Below are 26,688 nucleotides of genomic sequence, written 5' to 3'. Positions count from 1 at the left end.
AAGGATGTAAAAAGATAGAAATCTGAGTTTAAAAAGCTTCCAACAAACAAACTGGCAAAGTTCACAGGACTGGCGCGACTGTCAGCCTGTAACTAGCACTATTAAGGAATTAGCGCGAGTTGCTTTTGTGCAACATGGCCAACTGGCGCGACTGTCAGGCAGAAAAACGCGTTAATAAAGTTTGTTGGCCTAAAAAATAAAACAAGCAGTCCAAGGTCTGGTCGATAGTATTCAGATAGATCAAACAGGAAGAAACAACTTGAAAACCAACCCAGAAAGCTTATTTACGCAAGCAAGCAAGAGAAAACAAAAATACAAGACAAACTCCAAACCGGAGATTGACTGAAGTGGCGTTGATCTACTTCGCTAATGCAAAGCAATAGCGTTTCGAAGGCTGCCTGGCCGTTCTTCAGGCTTCGTCCAAGGTTTATGAATCAAACAACAAATAGCTTCTCCCCAGCGGAGTCGCCAAATTGTTGGAGAGGTAAATCCCCTCTGCGGACAGAGGAGATCCCACTAGCCCAAAACGGGTCTAGCAACAATCAATTAACGCTACCATGCAAGTTCCTTGTTGCAAACCGAAAGTGGATTATGAGAACCAACCTGGATTCCAACGCTAGTGTCATAGAAGAGTTGATACTCCCATTCCCTTGCTCCGGCAGCTCACGATCCTCACGATCTCCGCGAATGGATACCTGCACATGCAAAGAACGAATCGAATACAAGCATAAAATCCACTAAATACAACTATATATTAGTCAAAAAGGATATATATCAAACATTATCATAGCGAACAATAAGATCGGAACCATAATGATAGTCGTTCATTAATGAATAATCAACAGAGAAAGATACAACCAAAGTTCTGACGTTGAATCTCTCCGCTGGCTGTGCGAGCAGCTATATATGTCTTGCAATAGACCTTTCTCTCTCAGACTTCCGGCAGCATGACCTCCCTATGCTCCAAGACTCTTACTATCACTCAAGAGAAGCATTATCACTACTACTCAAAAACTAGCTTGTCAAATGCATGAGGACAAATTTTTATAGATGGAGAAGGGGAAGAAAATACAATGAATCAAGACACCCATTATGGATTGGCATTATCTCCAAAAAGCTGCTGTGGATAGATGTAAGGGGATAGATGATGACTCTCGACATCTAGAAGATGAGCTTTATCCTCAAAAGACTTCATGACTTGAAGGGAGAAAACATCTGGGCGCGCGTTTGTTTAAAATCTTTTCCAAACTTGGTTGGCGCGGGTGTTACTCTAAGACAGGGCGCCAATGGTCGCACCTTCTTTTGAGGATCTCATTCATTGGCACAGATAGTACATTGTGGACCCGTGCTAATGGAAAAGGGGCACTTTTCAGGGATATTTTGCAAGAGGTGTCTTCAGGGCACATGAAGTCCATACTTAGGGGAACATAATGCAAATGTTTTCAAGTTATGTCACTGCTCACAGGTCCTGGAATGAGTCCTCCAAAGTACGGGAAAGGGGTAATAGGGACGGTGACCAATGGTGACAAATTAATGTTTAACAGTAGATCTAAGGAGGGTGTAAGAGCTATCACAAGGGCAATCAGTTAGTCTATGAATCAGTTGTTCAAATCATAAACAGATCCAGTGAATGGATTGAAGCAGCAGATGTCTACTTTGCATTTGTCATGGCAAATGCAGTTCGAATGCTACTTATAAGTTTATGAAACAAACAACAAGAGATACACAAACAAACTAATTAGACAATCTCCCCAGTGGAGTCACCATTTTGTTACCAGGAAAAGTGTCTATTTAGAACTGCTCTATCCCACTAAGGTGTGACAGCTGCCTTAGAAACAAACAGAGAAAACTAATTTTGTATCTCTTTTATGAACTATAAACAAAGAGGAATAGGAAGAACCAACCTGTGTCTTGCACTAGTCCTTTGATCTAATCTCTCTCCTCTTTGACAGCTTCCGGATACCTGCTCCCTTACTTGCACAGCTTCACCAAGTTCCTGTAAGATCACAGAAGAAGAAAACCATGCAAAAACATGGATTTATATTCATAAATAACTTAGGATCAGATTTAAGTTAACCATACAATTGTAAGAAGCATCAATTATACAAAAGCATGGAGGATAAACTCAAATAGTTTTTATTGGTATACAAGAAGATCCAGGAGAAGTTACAACCAATGATTCCTGACCCAGCATCAACCTCCTAGCAAAGAAGCCCCTCTTCACCTCCAAGAAAGCATAGATCACCCAATTCTCTGATATGTGTCTCAAAACCAACAACAATTCCTTACAATGTGAAAAATTACAGCCTCTCGATCTCTGGGATGAGGGATCCATTTATAGATGTATGCAAGGAGGATGAGTCAGCTTATGATTTGATTAGTGGCTTCTCTCTGTCAGTTCTTGCTTCCACTTGGAGACTGAAAGCCTCTTACTCATCCTTGGTAGAATTCAGTGAGGCAAGTGTCATAGGAGAAGATTCTGGAAGCTTCCATTGTCTCTCCACCTCGCGGAATGACACTGCCATTTGTCATTTCCCGCTCAATGCACCCTGGTAGTGCATTTAGGTGTGTTGCAACGCACCTAGCCAATGGATTTAGGTGTTATGCAATGCACTTACCTAGTGGAGCAGCTGAAATGATCCTGTTTTGACTTATTCTGAGCAGTTTCTGGTGGAGAACTTCTGGGAGAAGCTGTAATTTATTGACCTTATCCCTTTAGGGGTTAGAACAACACTTTTAGGGACTTAGGAGCCCTTGGTTTATGGACATTTCATGCTTAGAGCTGTAAGGCACAAAAATGTCTATAACATACGGGTATAAACTTCGATGCATACGAAGACATTCCTGTGGAGACAAGCGGAGTCCATGTACCTCCTCCTGTGAATACTTTTGCTGAAATTGATTTAGGAGAGGCCTTAAATCTGAATATCAAGAGGTGTAAGTTTGCAAAGCCGATTCCCATGCAGAAGTATGCAATACCTATTTCGTTAGCTGGCCGAGATTTAATGGCGTGCGCCCAGACCGGGTCTGGTAAGACGGCTGCATTCTGTTTTCCTATTATCGCTGGCATATTGAGGAGCAACCCGCCACCACGCCCCCGTGCGGGGTGGAAGATGTTTCCTTTGGCTCTTATTCTGTCACCAACAAGAGAATTGTCTTGCCAGATACATGAAGAGGCTCTCCATGCATGCCCCTTCTCGAATTTTTCTTGTGGATGCTTTCCAAGAGCACAACCATTACAAACACCATCTGAAAATTCAATGGTTGGCAATCCTTTGACCATCCCTTGCTTACTAAGCTGTTGCATATATCTGAAATTAAAGTGCCCAAATCTCTCGTGCCAAATCCTACTTTCTTCATTTGCATGCGTAAGTAGAAAAATAGAATCTGATTGAGGAACAAAATCAGAAAATGTATACAGACGAGATTGATCATTTACCTTGCCAGATGCAATCTTCAAATTGGTTTGCATGTCATAAATGCTCACGGAATTTGGGGTAAATTCCACTTTCCTTCCACTGCCTATGTGTGTCATCTGATACACTGAGAGAAGATTCACAGAAAGCCTTGGAATATGCAAGACATTTTCAAAACATCCATCTTCGAATTGCAGTCTTCCTTGTCTAGTTGCTGCAACTGCAGAATTATCCCCCATGAGAATGGGAGGACCTAAGTATGCATGTAGAGAAGAAAAGGATTCCTTTGAAGAAGCCATATGATGTGAAGCTCCTGAATCGATGATCCATTCTTGTGGTGCAGAATGAAGAGCAATCAAAGCATGCCCGTTACCTCTTGGATCTGGTGCTTTTTCTCCAGACTTCTTCTTAGCATTCTCAGGAATGTTGTCTCCAAGATTGTGTTGCTGGAGTGTCTGCGCCATAAGATCTATAGTCTTCTTCATGCATGCAGATTCAGGATAAAAACCACGGTGGAAATAATTGCACATTGATTGCCCTTTCGTTCCTTTCCTTTCCTTTGAGCTAGATGATCCATCAGGGGGTTTGGGATGTCCTCCCTTTCTTGGATCACGATCCTTCTTCCCCTTTCCTTTCTGATGGTCTTTGGAATTTGACTTTCCTTTTGCATGCACAGTAACTGCATGCGCTTTGGAATTTTTAAGTGTGCCCATTTTGATGAGCTTATCTTGCTCATGCATCAAAGACTGAATAAAAGAATCCAGTGAGGGCATCTTCCAAGCTGCACCAGTTGCAGATCTGACTGTGTGGAATATAGAGACGAATAATGCATACTCTGAACCAAGTTTTGATAAAATGGAAAGAATCAACTGATTTTCTTGCTTGGATTTGTCGATCCCGCATCCTTTCAGCTGAACCAACAAGGCTTTATACCTTGTGAAAAAATCTTGAATGTTCTCAAAGTTTCTCGGATCTAATGATTTTAACTCATTTTAAGGAATGTGACCTTGCATTTCATCCTGTTTTCCAAACAATCCTTCCAAAATTTTCCATACTTCATTTGGAGTTGAACATGATTCAACATGAAATAGCAAGTTCCGGAGAAATAGATAAACATAGGATGCCGAAGGCGTCGTCCATGCGATTGAAATATCTTGTTTTCTCCATTGCCGATGTTGGTTCAACTTCCGTTTCCATGGTTATTCGAAATAAGCCTCTACTTCTGAGATGAAGTTGAAGCTTTGGCTTCCATTCGAAATAATTATATGGAGCGAGAATTGCCGATTGTGGAAACTCCAATTTAGACTCCATTCTTTGTTGTTGCTTCAATCTTCTGAACCTGCAAATAAAATTGCTTGTGCACTGATTACAAATCACTGTGCTCTGATACCATGTAAGATTTTTGAGATACACAGATCTAGATCTGCAAAACAATAAACAAGCTTGCAAGAGAAGGAAGGAAGCGAGCAAGAATTGAGAAAAAAAAATTGATTCTACAATATTAGTTTTAGAATGAATACATAAAAGCAACTAAGTTAAGCTTAGTTGTACATGCAATAACTAAAGCTAACTAAAGCTAAGTGTGCTTTATCTTATGTTAATGTGTACATGTGGCACATGCAAGTAATAAGTTAACTGTAGCTGCATGTACACCAACACAGCTAGTCTAAGTGCGTGTACACCAACAGAAACTGCCTCCTCACCGTAATCTTAAAACCCTTGCTCACAAATATGGTCCCATTTTGTTTCTCCGCTTAGGCTCTGTCCCTGCAGTGTAGTTTCTTCTTCTGCGACAGGAAAACAGTTTCTCAAAACTCATGATTTGATGTTTGCCTGCCGACCACCAACCGCTGCTCGGAGATTAATGTTCTACGATTGTAAAGATGTGGGATTCTCTCCGTACGGAGATCACTGGAGGCATGTGAGAAAAATATGCGTATTAGAACTCCTGACTGCCAAAAGAGTCGAGACCTTCGGTCACGTGCGAGAGGAAGAGGTGTCTGCCATGATCCAATCAATATGGGAGGAGAGTAAGAGCAGAATACTGAGCGTGAATGTGAGCAAGGCCGTCACTACTGTCAACTCCAATATAATTTTGCGGATACTGGCGGGGAGGAAATTTAGTGACGGTGATTTGGGTGGCGAATTCAAAGGGTTCAAGGATCTGATGGTAGAGATGACTTCATTCCGTATGTGGATTGGCTTGATTTGCAAGGTATCAATCAACGCCTCAAGAAGCTCCGTAAAGCATTCGATGGATTCGTCGAGAGAATGATAAACGAGCATGTTAATCTCAATCATTTCAATTTCCAGAAAGGTGCAGACACAGAGCCTTGCGTTCAAGACTTCGTGGGTGTGCTGCTCCGAATGGCTGAGACAGACACCAATATCACACGGAAAACCATCAAGACCCTTGTGATTGTACCTATCTTGGGATTCTGCTTTTTTATATTATTTGGCATCCTCATTCTTGAACTTCAGTCCATCATCATTTTGCATTAATTGGATTTGTATGTGTATGTGTGTAGGACATGTTCGTGGGTGGCCTGGAGTCGACCTCCACTACGTTGGAATGGGCAATTAGTGAGCTGCTCAGACATCCCAATGCAATGACGAGATTGCAGGAAGAAATTGAATCAGTCGTTGGCAAACATGGTAGGGTAAAGGAGTCGGATTTGGCAAGCATGAAATACCTCCACTGTGTGGTGAAAGAGACTATCCGATTATACCCACCCGCGCCGCTAGGTCTGCCTCACGAATATGTAGAGGCTGTGACGGTAGGAGGATTCTACATACCGAAGAAAACAAGAGTAATGGTAAATTTGTGGGCTATAGGAAGGGATCCCAATGTATGGGGGGAATATGCTTCCAAATTCAATCCGGAGCGATTCATGGAAAGCGGAAAATTCAGTTTGGCCGATCAATCAGACTTCAGCATGATACCGTTTGGGGCATGAAGGAGAGGATGACCAGGGGCTTCCATGGTTATTCCGACTATTGAACTTGCACTGGCTCAGTTGGTGCACACTTTCGATTGGAGAGTTGAAGGCGATCCCTCCCAGCTGGATATGAGGGAAGCGTACGGACTGACGATTGCAAGACACGTTCCGCTGTGTGGTTATCCAACGTTGAGGAGGGCCAGGTTTCCACCATAAACGGAACCATAGGAGAGAAAGGCACTGTTTCTCTTTATTTGCAATAGTTTTCCACGCACGATTTCACTTCTGTCTATAGGATTTGCTACATCTAATTATGTCTTGGTAGGAATAAATGCCATATTCTCCACGGCTGATCGAAATTCTATATTTGTGCGTATTATTTCGAAGAATACTTTAAAATATACAAGTGCACAATCAGTTTACAATTTCTTATTGTGGTATGAAGGTATTCCACTTTTTTTATATAAGTATAGATTTATTCTATTATGGATTTAAGATGAGTGCACAATCAGTTTACAATTTCTTATTGTGGTATGAAGGTATTCCACTCTTTTTATATAAGTATAGATTTATTCTATTATGGATTTAAGATGAGTTGACATTAATCAAATTTTTCCCGGTATAAATATATTCAATCTGAAAAAAAATAATGTATAGTTTTTCATTGTTTAAGTTATATTTGTGAATGTTATATAAAGTATAAATAAGACGAGATAAATTTTTTAATCAAATAGATTTATCTTTTTATGATATTTTCATAATTATTTTCAAATGATATATATTATATATATAATTGACATTAAAATGTTTTATATAATATGTACATCATATTTGTCAAATTAAAATGGTTTATTATTATTATTATTATTATATTTTTAAGTATATATCAATATTAATTTATATTAAAAAAATTATTGATAATTCACATTGCATATTTTTTTATATACAATTTTAAAATATTTTATTTTAACAATATGTAGATAAATTAGTTAACATAGATTCTCAAATAACTTGTTGAAATATTTTTTAAAAGCATAAAGTTTAAACATCTTTTACTTCTAATTACTTTACCACATTCATTTTTTATTATAATTCACACTATTTTTCTATTTAAAGTATAATTTACATTTATTTTAAAAAAGCATGTGTCACTCTATAGACTAAAAGAAAAATTTACACATCCTGTGACACCGACCTATAGAATAAGCCTCTGGGCTCAATAATAATAATATAACTTGTTTTATTATATTTATTAAATAAATACAAATGATGTTTTATTAATTCTCTACTATTTAAGTTTTAAAAAATACAATTTAATATGAATATTATATTAATATATGTTTTTTATTTTCTATATAAAATAATATTTTATATTCTAAAATTAATAACTCTTCTTTTTTTTTTGGTAATATTTCTATTATTCCAAAAATAAATTTACTTTAAAATTTGGAAATACTTTTTAACATAAGAAGTCAACCCATCGTGTGGATCACTGGTTCGAAATGCCTCGACCAAAAAGTGATTTCCGGAAAAATTCTTATAATATATATATATATATATATAATCCCAAAATTTAGATATCACTTCAAAACATCTCAATCACTAATTAAGATGTGCTACAAAGTTACAAAGTTTTATGAATATTATATTATGATATATAATTAATTTTATATAATTCAGTGAGACTTCATTTCCACGACCATTGCAGCTTGACCTACCACATGCGGACAAAATTTGTATTTTTATAAATTAATGGTTATATTAAAAAAAATTGTTGAATATTTCGTTTTAAATTTTAAGAAATAAAATATATAATTCTTGATTTAGATAGACAACCTTGAATTCGATGACTAATGTAGTGCAAATGTAAATTAAAGATATGTTTGCATAAGAATTGAAATTAGGGCCTTGCTCTTTAATTGCATAGAGGAGGACTTTACCAATCTGTAAAATTCAAATTGATGGAATTCTAAACCTTAACACTAATTTGAATTCATTATTTTTAATGGGAGTTGTCTATAATGCGACTTTTTGGAGATTTCGGTGACGGAATCTAGCCGAAGAAATTGAGCTTAAATCTTGATTTGTTGCAGTTAAAATGGTTTTTTAACTCCATATTTGGATTCAGCACCTGGAAAACCCTGGGACGCTTTCATTGTGCAGAAACTAGCTATCAAAATTGAGGCTAAATCTTGATTTGTTGCAGTTAAAATGGTTTTTTAACTCCATATTTGGATTCAGCACCTGGAAAACCCCTGAGACGCTTTCATTGTGCAGAAACTAGCTATCAAACTTGCGATTCTAATAAATTCCTGCCGGATTTCGACCGAAAAAACCTGCCGGAAAGGCTTTCAAAAAGTAGCGTTATAGACTGTAATTTAGCTATATTTAAACTAACCGAGAGGAGTGACTACTATGTAGTGCTTGTTTAAATTGTATTTTAGAATATATAAAAAGATTTAACATCTTGAAAATTTACTTGGTCATTTCCATTTTTTTTAGTACATCTCATAAGATTGCAATTCCAATGCATAATTACTTGATTTCAAATAAAATTGATGGAAAAAAAAATGGCCAAAATATATAATAGTGACACTAAAATTTCAATTTTTGCAATTTATTTTATTATTAATAATACTTTTTATGATACATATTAATTTCATATTAAAAATTAAATGAATTACACAACTTTCCCTTATTATTTTTATTAAGAAGTAATTGTTTTTTTTAATTACTCAGAAATATTTTATTATGATCAATATTCAAATTCCTTAGCTCTTTTATTGCACACACGCACACACACACACACACAGAGATATATATATCTTTGATATTGAAACAAATTAGTGAACATGTTTTTTCAAATAGTTTATTAAAGTATTGTAATAAAAGATTTTAAAAATCTTAAGAATTATACAACTTCACCACAGTCCAATGCAAGAGCATAATTTTTTTTAATACTTTTTTATTATATTTTATTTTATTGTAGTTCACATTTGTTATTTTATTTTTATTTTAAACTTACGTGTGTTAATAAGGGGGTTGAACACATACATAATTACACATCCCTTCATAATGGGTTGTGGAACTAGCATAGATTCATCTTGAGTATGGATATAACGTGAGCCCACACGGATCAATTTCTTTAGGTGCAAACTTATTTTAGAGAGCAAAAAACAATGTGTAATATTTATTATTTAAATTGTATTTTTGAATGTTATAGAGATTGCATAACATGTGTATTGAGTGATTTAATCAATTGACATTAAATTTGCTTTTTTATTAATAATAGGTTATTAAATATATGTCAATATTAATTTATATTAAAATATTTTACTCGTAACTCACAATGGATATTTTATTTTATATAGCATTAAGACGTCCATGTGAAATATTTTTTTCCTCATCTACTATATAATGATATTGCATTCTCTTTAGATCTACAAATGTATATGTACCAATACTTTGATTTTCTATTTTCTTGGTATAGTTGTTAGATTAAAAACAAGAGACTTCGTTCCTTTTGACATAGTTATCATCAACATATTCCTTGTACACTCGGCTCAACTTATTCAAAATATTAAATTACCCACTATAATTTCTTGTTAATGGTTTGTTTAATTGAACGTTGTAGTTTACTCCCCTACTCCTACATGTTAAAATATTTTATCAATATAATTTTCTCACTGCATTTCACCTTATTTAGAGTCCTTTATGATATATACAGACTTAAACAGTTAATGGAAATTTCCCTTTAACTTGCATATATTTTGATTTTCTTTTTAACCCCTCTTTGTTAATGTTTCCTAACAATATTGAAATTACGATTGTTGTTACACCAAAACCCTTCAGGTGTTAGTAAATGGATGCATTGCCAGACTTAACAGATCCACAAGAGGTGGTGAAGCACATGTCACGAAACACATGTGGAGTGTTGTTTTATCCAATGTCCAACAATCTCGCCCCCAATGTGAACCAAGTGTGATTCGAACTCGGGACCTTTGTCTCTGATACTAGTTGTTAGAATCACGATTATCGTTACCCCAAAACCTACAGGTGTTAGTAAACAAATGCATCACCAGAGTTAAGAGATCCACAAGAGTTGGTTAAGTAGATGTCATGAAACATAGGAGGAGCATTGATTTATCGAATGCCCAAAAATAATTGTTGGAAGCAATGTTAATACTAAGAGGCAAGGGGGGGTAAATCAATATTAAGTCTAATTTAAATTTTTATATATATTTTTCGTTACTCATTCAAACTTGGAATCCACTAAATGAGAGAAACCATTAACAAACCATAACAGTAACCATATGAATCAACAGAAGCATACACATCATGAGAGTCACAAATATGACACAAAGGTTTAACGTGGAAATCATTTCGGGAAAAAAGCCATGAAAGCTTGTTGTTGTTATTGATGTAAAAATTAGAGCACCTACTTTATTGTTGGCATTATGATTCAAGTGTTGTCCTTGATGGCAACTCACTCAGAGGTTGGTACAGGTGCTCAGAGGTTGGTACAGGTGATGGCAACTTAATCAGAAGACAGATCCTAGTACAGCATGCCAAGGAAGTTCATACACGCAGGTTCGTTAAGCCCAAGTCGCGTGTACACGCAGGTTGGCTTCAGCAAAAGCGCGTGTATGTGGAAAAGTACCTTTGGTCCATGGCGGTTAGTCCTTGGAAGTTGTGCCTATGGTTTCAGACCATTGTGTCTCGACGGGCGTGTCGATCCCTAGTTTTGAAGTTGATGGTATTGTGTTACTATGGTTTTGGCAATTGGTATCGAAGCAGGTCCTTCAGAGAAGCTTGATCGCTTGAAGGTAGATCGTTCATCATGAGCAACTACGAGAGAGAAGAATCAATCAGGCCACCCGTTTTCGATGGGACAAACTTCAATTATTGGAAGGTAAGAGTTACTGCATATCTTCAATCTCTTGGTACAGAAGTTTGGGACATTGTAGAAACAGGCTATGCTTTTCCTTCAGCTACTCCTACAGATCCAGCTGAGAAAAAGAAGTATGAAACAAATGCAAAAGAAGTCAGTACTCTATTAGGAAGTATATCCCAAACAGAATTCATGAAGGTAATGCACTTCAAATCAGCAAAAGAGATATGGGACAAAATGATCACGAGCTATGAAGGAGATGAACAGGTAAAACAAGCTAAACTTCAAACTCTCAGGATTCAATATGAGACTCTCAAGATGTATAATGATGAAAGTGTGGCTAATTATTTTCTTCGGGTAGATGAGATTGTTAATTGTATGAAAAATTTGGGTGAAGAAATAAAAGAGGCTATAGTAGTTCAAAAGATTCTAAGATCATTATCCCCCAAGTTTGAATCTAAAGTATCTGCAATAGAAGAAAAGGAAAATCTCCGTGTTCTCACTATGTCTCAGCTACATGGAATTCTAACTGCTTATGAAATGAGAAAGGGAGGTCCATCAGACAGAAGGGAAGCTGCTTTTAAGGCATCAGGCAAAGAAGATTACTATGAAGCAAGCAATGTTCCAGAGGAAGAGGAAGAAGAATCAAATTTTGTCAGAAATCTTCAAAGGGGTTCTGGAAGGTTTAGAGGTAAGCTACCTTTCAAATGCTTTGCTTGTGGAAGAGTAGGTCATTATGCTGCAAAATGTCCTTATAAGGATAAAGGAAAGGAACCTGTTAGATGGAACAAGAAACAAAGTGCAAATAAGAAAAGCTACTACACCCATGAAGATAGTGATGGTTTATCAAACAGTGATGAAGATGAACAAGGTAATAAATATAAGTTGTTAATGGCATTTGAAGATGATGATTATGAGGATGCTGTAGATGTGAATAACCTCTATGATGAAATTACTAGACTCAAGAGATGTATAGAAGAAAAGAATGTGATCATTGATACTCTACAATTTCAAATTGATGAAAAAGAAAAACATCTTGAAAAACTAGAAGGTGAAATTGTTGGTCTTAGAAAAGAAATTGAGAAAACAAAAGCTATTAATCTTAAGTTTGTCAAAGGATCTGAAACTTTGGATAAGATTATCAATGTGCAGCGGTCTCCTCTAAACAAGACAGGTTTGGGTTACAATGGAGAGACCTCTCAAGCATCCACCTCAAAAAGTTATCTTGATGCGGCAAGAAGAAATGAGCAGAAGAACAATGAAGATAATCAGGTAAAGCAGGGACAAAATACAAACAGAAACTATCAGGGGCAATCCATCTTAAGGGTGAACAAAAGCTACAACCAGCCACAGGTAAAATCTTCTCAGTTTGGTTCAAGAATAGATGAAAATAGAAATTACAATCAGTTGGCAGGTAGATTCAATAACCGCAGAAGCTTCTTCAATGGACAATGCTTTTCTTGCCATAATTTTGGTCACAAAGCAGCTCAATGTGTTGCATATAAAACAATCATGACTAGGGAAGCTCAAAAACAAAGAAGTATGACAGGGATGACAAAAAGGACCTATAACAACTTTTCGGTTCTTGAAAATGAAGTCGAATGTTCTATTTGTAATAACTTTGGTCATGAAGACTCTGAATGCAGGAGCAGATTCCGGAAGACAACTCAGAAGGAACAAACCTCAAATGTTAGAACATAGAGAATAAGAGAATCACAACCAGAAAGATGTGGGATAGCCTTTTATGCAGAAGGTCAAGAAAGTCTATGGTACATTGACAGCAGATGCTCGAAGCATATGACAGGGGACAAAGAAAAGCTTGAGTCATATACCACATTAGAAAAAGGGAAGAAAGTTTCTTTTGGGAACGATATCTCTGCAGCCATAAAAGGAAAAGGTGTTGCTCCATTGAAAGAGAAGGTCAAAGCAGGAAATGTGTTATATGTTGATGGATTGAAGCATAATCTTCTAAGTGTCAGTCAGATGTGCGATCAAGGAACTGAGGTAATATTTAGATCGAATGGATGTTGTGTTCGCGATCTTGATACAGGTAAAACAGTGATCAAAGGAAGAAGGACTCCAAATAATCTATATATCTTTGAGGAAGGACAACAATGCTACTTAAGCAAGGATGATGAACATTGGCTATGGCATCGGAGGTTGGGGCATCTAAGCTTTTCACAAATAAGGAAAGCATGCAAATATCAGGCAGTTCGTGGTCTTCCAGATATCAAAATTCCAGACAATACCATATGCAAATCTTGTCAGTTTGGAAAGCAAACCAGAACTAACTTTCCAGAGAAGGAAGGATCAGCTAGCATGCCTCTCGAGCTAGTCCATACAGATGTATGTGGTCCATTTAGGAAGAGGACACCTCGAGGAGAAGAATATCTGATATTATTCATTGATGATTTCTTCAGATTTGTTTGGTTAGGGCTCATGAAGCACAAAGATGAAGCATTCGAAAAATTCAAATCCTTCAAAGCCTTGGTTGAAAATGAATCAGGACACAAAATTAAGTGCCTCAGATCTGACAGAGGTGGGGAGTTCACCTCAAATGAATTTTTCTATTTCTGTGACGAACATGGGATAAGAAGAGAATTCTCTACAGCTAGAACTCCTCAGCAAAATGGGGTTGTGGAAAGAATGAACAGAACTATCCAACAAATGGCTCGTGCTATGCTCGATGAATCAGGTACTCCCGAAACCTTCTGGGGTGAAGCTGCACATGCTGCTGTTATTATTCTAAACAAAAAAAATGTCCGAGTAAACAGCACTCAAACACCTCATGAGCTCTGGAGTGGTAAGACTCCTTCAGTGAAGCACTTCAAAATCTTTGGAAGCAAATGTTATATCAAGAATACTGATGAGCAACTTGGCAAACTTGAACCAAGAGCAGATGAGGGCATTCTTCTTGGTTATTCTCCACATAGCAAAGCATACAAGTGCTACAATAAAAGACTTGGCAGAATTGTTGACAGCATTGATGTAGTGGTTGACGAGAAGGGATATATTCCTAGGCAAGTTCATCATGAAGACATTGAAGAAGATGAAGGTTACCCCCAAAGGCAGAATGATGAAGAAGAAGAACCTCAAGAAGAAGAAGAACCTCAGGAAGAACCAGAGGAGCAGACAAGAATAGAAGAGAAGACTCCATCCAGATATGTTCAAAAGAATCATCCAGAATCTCAGATTGTGGGGCAGAAAGAAGCAGGAGTACAAACAAGAAGGACACTTGCAGAAGCTTCAAGCTATTTGGCATTACTCTCCTCCACTGAACCACAAAATGTTAAAGAGGCTTGCAAAGATGAATGTTGGGTCAAAGAAATGGATAAAGAACTTGAGCAGATCGAAAAGAACAACACTTGGGAATTAGTTCCTAGACCAAAAGATAAGAATGTAATAGGAACAAAATGGGTCTTGAAGAACAAATTAAATGAAAATGGAGAAGTAATTAGAAACAAGGCCAGACTTGTTTGTAAAGGGTATGCACAGCAAGAAGGAATAGATTTTGAAGAGACTTTTGCTCCTGTGGCAAGACTTGAGGCCATCCGAATGTTCCTTGCTCTCTCAAGCTTTCAAAACTTCAAGGTATTTCAAATGGACGTGAAATCAGCCTTTCTGAATGGGGACTTAGAAGAAGAAGTATATATTGAACAGAGAGATGGTTTCATTCTTGGGAATGATCCAAACCTTGTATGCAGACTGAAAAAGGCTCTCTATGGACTCAAACAAGCTCCAAGGGCTTGGTACTATCGGTTGGACAAATATCTTCACCAACAAGGCTTTTCAAAAGGATCAGCAGATAGCAATCTCTATATAAAAGTTGAAAATAACAAATTACTAATTCTTGTTGTTTATGTAGATGATATTATCTTTGGCAGCAATGAAGAGACTATGAGTCAAAATTTTGCCTTGGTTATGCAGAAAGAATTCGAAATGTCACTACTTGGAGAATTGACATACTTTCTTGGATTGCAAATCCAACAAAATGAAGGAGGTATCTTCTTATCTCAAACCAAATACCTCAAGCAGATCTTGAAGAAGTATGGCATGGAAGAGTCAAAGCCTGTATGTACACCCATGGTTACAGGATGCAGCCTCAGTGCAAATGATGGATCAGCAGCAGTGCATCAACCCACTTATAGATCCATGATTGGGAGCTTGCTTTATTTGACAGGTACCCGACCAGATATTACACATGCAGTAGGAATTGTTGGAAGATTTCAAGCCAACCCAAAGGAAACTCATCTTCAGGCAGTCAAAAGAATCTTCAAGTATCTTCAAGGGACACAAAACTATGGCTTATGGTATCCCAGAAATACAGATCTCACTCTTCATGCTTACACAGATGCAGATTGGGCTGGAAGTGTGGATGATAGGAAAAGCACAAGTGGTGGTGCTTTCTTCATGGGTTCCAGACTAGTATCTTGGTTCAGCAAGAAACAGAGTTCGATTGCCTTTTCTACAGCTGAAGCAGAGTATGTGGCTGCGGCATCTTGTTGTACACAACTTCTTTGGATGATGCAAACCTTGCAGGACTTTCAAATCACTTGCACTCCACCAGTCTCTATCTTATGTGATAATACAAGTGCAATCAGCATTTCAAAGAATCCAGTCATGCACTCAAAGACCAAGCACATACCAATCAAGTACCATTTTCTTCGGGAGCAAGTGCTTGAGCAGAAGGTCAAGTTAGAGTATGTTCCTTCTAAGGAACAAGTTGCTGATATTCTCACAAAACCACTGCCCAGGGAAACTTTTGAATATCTCAGACAAAAGCTGGGAGTAGTTGATGCTTCTTCCTGCTGTTAAATCTTGTCTGTTCTACAGAAAAGTTGGTATACGCAAGTTACGTAAGGTATATCCGCGTATATACGCAGATTTATGGGGGGCAAGTCGCGTGTATGTTGTACGCATGTTGCAGAAAGTATATCCGCGTACATACGCTGGTCTATGCAGGAGAAATCGCGTATATGGAGTTCTGAACAGCAAGTGCAAACTCTGGTTTAAAAGATCTGAGATGGGTATGTCAGAATTCTTCAGACATAGTTTCAAGGGGTGCAGCAGGCACAAGTTCAGGGGGAGCAGCTTAAAAGTCTCATAAAGCATTGTTGGCATTTCGATGTTTTGGTTATTGGTTTCTCAGCAAGAAATCCTGGTTGCTGATCTAAAAAGATGTTTATCAGATGCTGCTGGTGACTTTCATAAGTCTTGGTCTAGATCTGTTGTCTCTATGTCATGTCTCTCTTTTGTGATATTTCTTTTATGGTGTCAAGGTCATGTAACAGCCTATGTTGGTTTCCCCACTATGCATGGGATGAATGATGTAATATAATTGGTTGTTTCTGATATGTCCCCTCTTGGTAGGGAGTAGGGATGTATGTATTGAGTCTTTTGGTGATAGGAAGGTCCCTTATGGTGTATAAGTCTTGGTTCTTGTTGAAGAACATCTTTTGCAGATCTGGCCTACTGTCAGGGGGAGCATGAGTCACCACAGCCAAGCAGAGGTATCAGCATGTCCTCAGGGGGAGCACAGCCCTTTGCCCTTGATGTCAAAGGGGGAGAGTGACTTGGTGTGTTGGTTGCCATCAAGTCCAAAGGGGGAGATTGTTGGCATTATGATTCAAGTGTTGTCCTTGATGGCAACTCACTCAGAGGTTGGTACAGGTGCTCAGAGGTTGGTACAGGTGATGGCAACTTAATCAGAAGACAGATCCTAGTACAGCATGCCAAGGAAGTTCATACACGCAGGTTCGTTAAGCCCAAGTCGCGTGTACACGCAGGTTGGCTTCAGCAAAAGCGCGTGTATGTGGAAAAGTACCTTTGGTCCATGGCGGTTAGTCCTTGGAAGTTGTGCCTATGGTTTCAGACCATTGTGTCTCGACGGGCGTGTCGATCCCTAGTTTTGAAGTTGATGGTATTGTGTTACTATGGTTTTGGCTCTTGGTATTGAGCAAGGCCTAAGGCTATATAAGGAGAAGAAGATCATTAGGCAAAATCATCTTTTGACAAGGCTTGAATATCTCAGTATTATTTCCAACATTTATTACATTAATATGTTTTCTGTGCCACCACTCACAGGAAGCACCAACTACTTTGATTATTTACTAGCGCCCACTAGTAGGAAGCACCAACTTCATGTATTTGTTGCAAGCACAAACTTGCAACTCCTTGGATTTATGCAAGCACCAACTTGTAGGAGGAACCAACCCCTAAGACTACTCATACACCCGCTAGTGATGGAACCACGAACTTCTTCCATGCATGCTCCAATGCACACTCAAAAGGAAACTCACTACTCAATGTAGATGGTAGCTATTGTGCCTGAAATCATTTATGTTCTCCTCAACAGTGTTTCCTCTACATATCCCATGTTGCACTCTCTCCTCTACTCACTCTGTAGCATCCCGCTATTTTACTCAACAATAGTTACTCATACAAAACCCTAAAACTGCTTTCCTTAATGCAACATCATCCTTGTTCTCTCAGCCCTCTATTTTTTAACAGTCTCTCTTGACCTCACACTATAACACTCAGTGCACTCAACCTCATTTTTTATTCCACGGGCTTTCTCGGCCTCACACAGTAGTCTTAGCACACTCTGGCCCTTTTTCCTTTACATAGGCACTCTCTTCCTTTCTCTGTAGCATAGGCTCACTTAGTCTCTCCTCATCAATCCACACACACATACCTCTCCTTAAAACTCACTGGCCACAATGTTTCTTTCCCACCTTTTCTTAACTGCAATCCTAGGTTTTATTTAATTGTCACACAAAGAACTATGGAGTCTCTATCAACCATCACTCTACTATTCACACTGCCCAAGTGTACTACTCCATGGCATATCCATCCTTTTGTCACATCTCTTTCCTGAATTCTGCTGCTATAATCATAGTGAATGTGAAGCATGGGCTTCTGATAATTTTTTCCTCCCCAGCCACTCAAAAATCAATTCGAAGAATGGGTCATTATGTGATTCTCTGAGCTATGAATTAAATCTTAGTCAACCTACACACTCCAATAAGGCTCGTGTCCTTTCTATGAACAAATCTCCTCTCCAGAGGCTCTAATATTAATTCAATTCCTTGTAGCATGCAAGCAACCTGAGGGATGAATTGCCTTAGCTCAATGACATAGTCTATTTAAATCGTCTTGTGTAATCATGGTCCTTACTACATTGACCCAATAATCTTTGTCTCTGTCTCCTACCTACGACAATCACCATTGACTCTCTTGTCGTCTGAGATAACTCTAGGTCAGTTATTCATGCCAAAGCATCTAAAATATTTTTGTTGGTTTAAATTTTATGGATGACCAATGATATGAATTATTTAAAATAGGTTCTTAAGCCTTAACAATTACTCAACTAGATGAAAGGGCTGATATTTGTCTAGCTATAGTTAATTGATTTAAAGTGAATGAATAGCAGAACATGTAATGGTATAACTTGCTAAATATTTAAACATAATATCTAATTGGTTATAAGAAAAGAATAAAGGAAAACAATGTTTCCTGTAGAACAAAATATATTAAAACGAATGTAGATTTGTGTGACAATTAACTAATATATGGGAGTTTATAATAACAAATATTCTTATAAGCTAGACCCTAGTTATTGCTGGTAACTTCACAGGGGATTTAAGACTGACTAATACTCAGTATGATCTTACCCAATTCTCGACATAAATAATTCAATATATGAAGCAATACATAATGAAATAAGTACATGTGAAAACCTACAAGAAGACATAACTATAGTAGGCAAATTCAGGATCCTTTCATTAGCTTTGCAATTCTCCAGCTCGGGTACAATTATGTTTTCAATGTTCATACAAGGATTCAACTCATAATAACTTGAAAGAGGAGTTACTTATACAAAACTAAATATATGCTAGAGATATTTCTTACAAAATATTACGAAAAATAGTACAAAATAATGGGAAATTAAGAATTGCTAAGTGGTGGCACTATCTTTTATGAATTTGTTGATGATTGGTCCCAAAAAAGTGTTGCTGAGCTATGTCAGTTGAAAATGAATGTTACTCAATTACTTGATAGAAATGATCCCATATTTGTTCACTTGGTATGGTGAGACTCACCAACTTCCTGTAAACTTCATATACTTCTGTATATTTCTCAAAAGTGGGCTTATTTATAGAAAGATGTTTTATTCCATGCTTAATGGTCAAGTCAAAATCTAATGCTTCCAATGCTTGCTTCCCTGTAATGTCCCCTTTTATTCCTGCAAAACTTGATTTATCAGTCGCTTTTCTGTAAAGTTTATGGAAGAAATCTTCCAAACTAATAAGCCTATCATTTGGAGCCACTAATCCTGGAAATCCTCTTTGATGAAGTAAATTAAGGTTAAAGTGAAATATTTGAACATAGTTCGTTAGTACTTGACATTTTGTTTCAAGTTGTGTCATCAAGTTCTTATTTTGTAGAACCTTTTTGATCTCCAAAATGGTTTTTGTTTTGTCTAAAATGTGTATCAACTCCAACTCTATCATGCTCTTTGAATTAAGAACTCTGATCATATCAGTAGCTTCATTAGGTTTATCGTTAATCAATTATTTCCCCTCATCAATGGCTACATGATATTTGTTGATGAGTTCCTCCTTCTTGAAATGATCTGAATGGATGGCCATATTCCAGTTATGGCTTGACTAATGTTTTACCAAATGCTTTTCTTGGCTTGGGCCAAGGTCTGTGCCATTAGTGATTGACTTTGCAATTCTCCGATCCTTCTATTCAACCTGCGTGTTTTCTGCATTTTATCAACTTAAAACCTGTCATTTTTTTTTGTGCTACCAAACTCTAAAATTTATTATGGAGCCTCTCATTATCTTGCTTTTTGTGAATGAGTTTCCTGTGAGATTTTGTTCAAATCATCTATTGTCGATGTAGATTCCCCTATGGTTGATGAAGATGTTATAGGAATATTTGTGACGGGGCCTACAGATAATTGAGTAAATTTCTCCTTTTATTTAAGCAAATTCTCAATTTTTTCCTCCATGGATTTAATCTATACATTTTACTTAGTTATTAGTCTGAGAACTTCTTCCTTATGTTGTTCAATCTCTACTATTTCCTTAGTCTAGGGGTCCTCTATAGAAGGCAGTTTCAACTGCTTTCTCAATGCTGCAATATCTTTGTTCTTTCTTTTGATTATGCCTTCTACTGCTTTCACATTAGTACGGTCATATCCTATTTTAAGGACTAAGTCCTCCAATGACTTATCCCTATTATCCTTGGCGAGAGATGATATTTTCTCAATTTTCAATTGAGGCTAGACATTTAATAGAGAAATTTTAAGCTTAGACAATGCCATAATAGTGTTGTTCATGGTTGAGAACAACATCTCACTAGCCTTCCTATGCATGTCCATTTGCTCAATTGGATGAATCTGATTGCCATCAAATGAGAATATAGTTTTCTTATAATCAGCAGAACCCTTGGGAATAGGTACTTGAGCCTGTAGAAAGGCCATCTGCATTCTTCCCTTCTCACTGTCAAACATTGTCAATAACCTATGTTGTGAAGTGGAAGTCTTCTTCCAGAACTGCACATAGACATTAGCTTTTAAAGGTTCATTCTTTTGCTTGATCTCAATAAAGTAAGTGAAAACATTTGACTCCTCTATTTCACTTGGACCAACAATGTGAGTAATTTCTATCAAATTTTGTGAAGTGTAAGAGGAAGAAGGAGTAGTAATTACAGGCTCCTTAGTGCCTATAGATACCTGTGAATCATCCAGATTGATGACAATAGGCTCCTTTTGACCTTGAGTTGCAGTAGTAGTAGTGGCCTTTGATTCAATCCTTGGTTTCTTCTGGTAGTGGATGAACTCATTTTCTTCCATTGTTGATGATGATGATCCTTCACTAGGCCTTTTGTTTAGCTTAGTTTGAGAAACTAGAGTCTGATGAGTAGAAGGAGGCAAGACTTGTTCCTATGCTTCTTGAAGAGTATTCTCTTCCCACTGTTCTTGATTTCTAAATTTCTCAATTTTAGGCCTAGGTGTGTGATTATAAGAAATAGTCTTAAGCTCCATCCATAACTCTGAAATAATACTGAATGGATCGTAGGACCAAGTGAAGCTAGGTTGAAAACCCATCTCTTAGAGTATGGCATCTGCCTTTGAGCCAGCTGATCTAGTGTTGCAAATGCATGACCCAACCTGTACTTTAAGCTTAAAATATGATTTTCTCTTGCCTGAGATGAAATGCTGCTCATCCATATTCATGATTTGCCTAATATATTCCAAAGAGAAAATTCGCATTGGAACATACTTTCAAAACTTGTATGGAGATAACACACACCCATATACTCTAATATCTATGTAGTTCTGGTAGAGATAACAGTCTCCTGTTCTGACTTGATCACTAAGGTAAAAGATCCTCTTGCTTTGGGACTGATTCTTGGTTCACTTTGACTGTTGAAAAGTTGTGATATTGGGTGAATGAAACAGTGTACGAAATCTGCAAATTTGAACTCAGTTGATTTCTACCCGATCAACGAGGTCCAATGAATAACTGATTGACCTTCTTGCTACTCATCATGCTTGTGTAAAAAAATGAATAATTTGTCTCCCTGCTAAAAATTAAACATGTGAAATAAGATAGAAGAGTATTTGAATACTCCTTCAATTGTAATATTCATAAGCTGCTCATGCATAGCATCGGCCAAAAATTCACTGTAGTTATATATGAAGGTAGGCTTGTTTTCCTTTGAAAATGTAGACAAATATCATAAGATAGCCTTATATACCCATTGATCTCATGGGTAACCTAACACACATGAAATGAGGGAAACAATTTTCTTGGCTCTCTTTTGAAACATGGACGCTAAGTAAGGAGGATTTTTCTTTGGAAGCCCATCATTTTCAGGGAGAAAAATCTCAAAGATATGAGCTCTCTTAGCAAATCTAAGTTTATGATATAGGTCAATCAACACTGTAGGGGAGAAAAATCTAAGGGAACCACTCCGAGGTATCAAAATCATTTTCTTTATGGCTTCAACCGGGATGGTTATTCGAATATCGCCATTCTAAGCCACTACTATTCTTTGCAAGGGATTATACTTAGATTGAGACCAAATAACCAAATCAGGGAAAGAATGAGCTTGGGGAAACATGTACAAAGGAAGGTATGATTCCCATAGGTTTATTTCATCCTCTGAATCAAGGTATGTTTGTCTGAGCCAGTTGTGAAATTTAAGCATGTAAAATTCACAATTAGTATCTATGATTTTGAAGTATTGTTCAGTTAATAGGATATGGTCTAGGTCAAGAGAATCAGAATTTTGTGGGTTTTCATGTGTTGAAGAAGAACCAACGGAAGTTTTTTCCTTCTTCCTAGGAGCCATAATATTTGATAGAAATGGTAATATGATAAAACAACAGAGATAGCTTGAGCGATGATTCAAGTTGTATAGTTGGCTCAATAGAAAATGTGCAGGAAAATTGAATAATTTAGAAGCAGCAGAATAGTAAGAAAAGTAGTTGTAATGGGGACAATGAGTATTTATAGGAAAATTTAAGCTATTGTTACAGTAGAAGTCGTTAATAATGGGCTAATTAGCAAATCAATGATTTAATGGGAAAGGATTGTAGCAACAGATAAGTATTTACAGTGGAACGGTTAAAACGTTTATTTAGCAATGGAATAGGCATTTATTTGACAACGGATAGCAGGAATGGTTATCGGGAACAATTATGAAAATAGTGGTAGACACGTGGCACAAAATATTGGTTGAAGGTGGTACCAAAGGATTAGATGTCGAGGTGGTATTGGAAGAGGCGGGACAGGGAATAGAAAATTTCAGAGGGGGTGGTAGCGGTAAGAATTTTAGAACGGGCGGGGGGAGGGTGGTGCAAAACTTTGAGAGCGAAACACGTAGGTGGGGGGCCCCATGGGCAAAAACTGTTTTTCGCACTCCCGCTCACCGTTAACTCGTTTCGTAGGTGGGGGGTGCGAAACGTTTCTCCACTATTGATCTAGGTGGCAAATGCTTCAATCGATGATTAGAATTCGTCCATTAACACTTTCCGATAAATGTTTTTGTTGTATTTGAGCTTGGTTAAAAACATTTACATATAACCCTTTTCAATAATTAATCACCACTTAAGCGGGGTAATTGACAATAAAAGAACTAATACAATCACTGATCAACTAATAAACCATTCTAAACCGAATCTATATGTTTTTAGGCCACTTTTTAAGCATACTAGGCCTTTTATTTGTCCTAATCTAACCTAATTTATAGTTTCCACCCAAGATTAAACTGTTTGGTTGAATTTATTCTCTAGACTAGAAAAAAAAATTAAACGATATGATCAATATTAAATAGTTTTATTCAAATAAAAAGAAAAGGTTGTGGCATAAAAACAAACTGCACACAGGCCTTTATTATTACAAATGGATTTTTTCATGAAGTGCCACTTTAAACAAGCATGCTTATTCAAATATTTTTGACTTTATTTTAATGGGGTTCTATTTCATCTCTTTTTATTTTTCTATTTTTTCATATTTGATTTTTTCTTTATTTTCTTATACCCGCTTTTATAAAATAACAACAAACTTATCAAAAATAAAGTATGTTACATCAATGGCTCCAAATGGGAATTGCTTCCTCCTGTAGTGGGCATAGAACTTGCAGATCCATGTTCCTTCTCCTTGGACTAATGACACCTTTTGTAGAAACAAATCACATTGCATGTAAAATAAAATTCTCCGCTATAATGCAATGGTGAATGAATGGAAACCTCTCAATGTTGAATATAGTGATTCAAGTACCTCCCATTGACAGGAAATGAGGAATACAGTCTTATTACCTTTGACTTTAGCAATACTAAAAGCTCCCAACCAAAGGTTTTCAAACTTGCCATGTTTTCCTTTGTTTTCTCCCATCTCAATACCAAATCACCTTGCCTAAAATCTGTTTCCCTAGGTTTCCTATCAAACAAGCTTTTCATTTTACTCTGATATTTCTTGAGCTTATACTGTACTTCATCCCCATCTTCATTCAATTCTATGATCTGATTTATTCTTTGAAGGAAGTCATCAGCTTCTTCATTTGACTCTTGAAAAAACTTTCAAACAGAAAAAGCTAAATATGTGGGAAATATTGCTTATTTTTCATAAACAAGATGAAATGAGGATTTATGTGTTGATATTTTGGGTGAAATCATGTTGGCCCAAAGAGCATGAATAAGATGACTATCCAAACTCCTTTTATGATCCTCCAATATTTTTCTTATTACTTTAACCAAACTTTTATTTGAGGACTCTACCAGTCCATTTCCCTGTGGATAGTATGGCGTAGAATGATGCAACAAGATCCGATATTTCTCACATAACTCAATCATTTTAGTACTTTTGAATGCTTGTGCATTATGTGTCACTATTTGCTAAGGGGATCCAAATCTAGACAATATATATTCCTCAATGAACTTGATCACAATAGTATCAGTTGTATTTATGATGGAATGGCTTCTACCCACTTGGCAAAGTAGTCTGTAGTAGTCAATATCCATATGTGTTGATTACTTGATGGAGGATGAGTTTGACAGAATGGTGCTTGGACTAAGATTGGAACCAATGGAAGAGTTGCTAATCTCTGCTTTCCAAAAAAACATTTGGCACTGTTTACAACTCCTAACCTTTGTTCCTACATGTGCAAAAAGAGTAGGCCAATAGAACCCTACCTTAGGATCTTGTATGTTGTGGCCCTCCAGGCATAATGGAATCCACAAATTCTTGCACGAAATTCATCAATGATCCCTTCTGCTTCATTATTTCATAAAAATGTAGAAGGATATTAAGAGGATCCTTCCAATACAAATTTTCATTCACAATACAGTTCTAAACATGTTTCAATTTCAGTGTTTTACACTGATTTTTTCTAAATTCAGTTGGACATTCAAATTCTCTAGGAAAGTTCACAATGTCAAAGTTCCAATCTGATAACAAAATTTTTTCATCAATGTGAACCAAAATTGTCTCATATGAAGCAGAAGGTTCTTACGGATTCTCCTGTGTGGGGTTTTAGAAGGTTCTTGTGGATTCTTCTCAGTCGGGCTCTCAGAAGGTTCTTGTAGATTCTTCTCAGTTGGGTTCTCAGAGGGTTATCGTGGGTTCTCTTATGTAAGGGTTGTCGAATGTTCTTGTGTATTGTTATGAGCTACGATGTCAAAAACATAATTTATTCCTAATATCTTGCAATTGGATTCAACAAGGAGCTTGGCGAGGCCTTGACCTTTTATCAGTTTGGTAGTCTTGATGATGCAATCAATACTCTAAAATTTTAGTTATCCATCTCCCTCTCCTTCCATCAATGTGAGGCTGATTTAGAACAATTTTTACAACACTATTAGGCACATAGAAAATGATAGAAGCGTGGATGAGATAGAATCTGAATGCTTTCAGAGCTTGAACTAAAGAGTAGGCTTGTTTTTCAATGATGTCATACTTTAGCTCAACATCTCTCATAACCTTGCTAAAAAAGGCAATGGGTTGTTCATCTCCATATTTGTTCCTTTGCAAAATAACAACAACTAATGTGGTTTTTGAGAAGAGTTTTTTGGGAAAAGCAGATCATAATTCATTTGTTGACGCGTTTCGAACGAACAAGTGTGGTTCATCGTTAGGACAAATTGAAGAACTAGACCATGGCTGCAGGATAAGTAGAGAGAGAAGATCATCCAACAACTATATTTGACCACCAATGGCTACATTTGACTAGGAAACGACTACATTAGACTGGGTAACCAGACGGGACCAAGGGACATATAATTAGTTATTTAATTAATTAGTTTGTTTTATTATTTTAATTTCTTTTTGATTAAATGGAATTTTTTGTATACAACTAATTTGAGAGTAAACAATGTACTAAATAATAAACTTTTCTTATTTAATTTTTCAAAAAAAAGATTTTTAAAGACTTATATTAATATTATTGTATGAAATAATAAGAAGAAAAAATAAATAAGTAATGACCTAATTAGTTAGTTAATTATTTGACTTAATTCTTAGTTTAGTAAAAAAATTAACTATATTAGTTATGTAGCAATTTTTTATTGGGATATAAATAAAAGTGAAAGAAGAATTATGGAAAAATAATTATTATCAATTAGTTAGTTAAATCGATTTATAATTTTATTTATTTTACTCAACTAAGTACTAACTAATAAACATTTTCTTATTTAAACTTTCAAAAATATTTTTAGAAAAAGATTTATATTAATATTATTCTATGAAATAATAAGAAGAACTAATAATTGAGTAATAACCTAATTAGTTAGTTAGTTATTTGACATAATTCTTAGTTTAGTAAAATTTAACTATATAGTTATGTAGCAATGTTTTTCTTTTTTTTTTAGGATATAAATAAATAAAAAAAATATTATGGAAAAAATAATTATTTTCAATTAGTTAGT

At 36.5% G+C, this 26,688-nt stretch overlaps 1 pseudogene; it reads left to right on the top strand.

Moving 5' to 3' along the window:
- The first annotated feature begins 5,280 nt into the window (after window positions 1-5,280).
- LOC149252112 (cytochrome P450 750A1 pseudogene) lies at window positions 5,281-6,373 on the top strand (annotated as a pseudogene).
- The last annotated feature ends 20,315 nt before the right edge of the window (window positions 6,374-26,688 follow it).

The sequence above is a fragment of the Pinus tabuliformis genome, chromosome 7 (genome assembly GCF_031772625.1).
Source record: "Pinus tabuliformis cultivar Carrire ecotype Pingquan chromosome 7, CPIR1, whole genome shotgun sequence".
Taxonomy (NCBI): Eukaryota; Viridiplantae; Streptophyta; class Pinopsida; order Pinales; family Pinaceae; genus Pinus; species Pinus tabuliformis.
The sequence above is the reverse complement of the archived record's forward strand: the minus strand, read 5'-3'. Positions and strand labels throughout refer to the sequence as shown.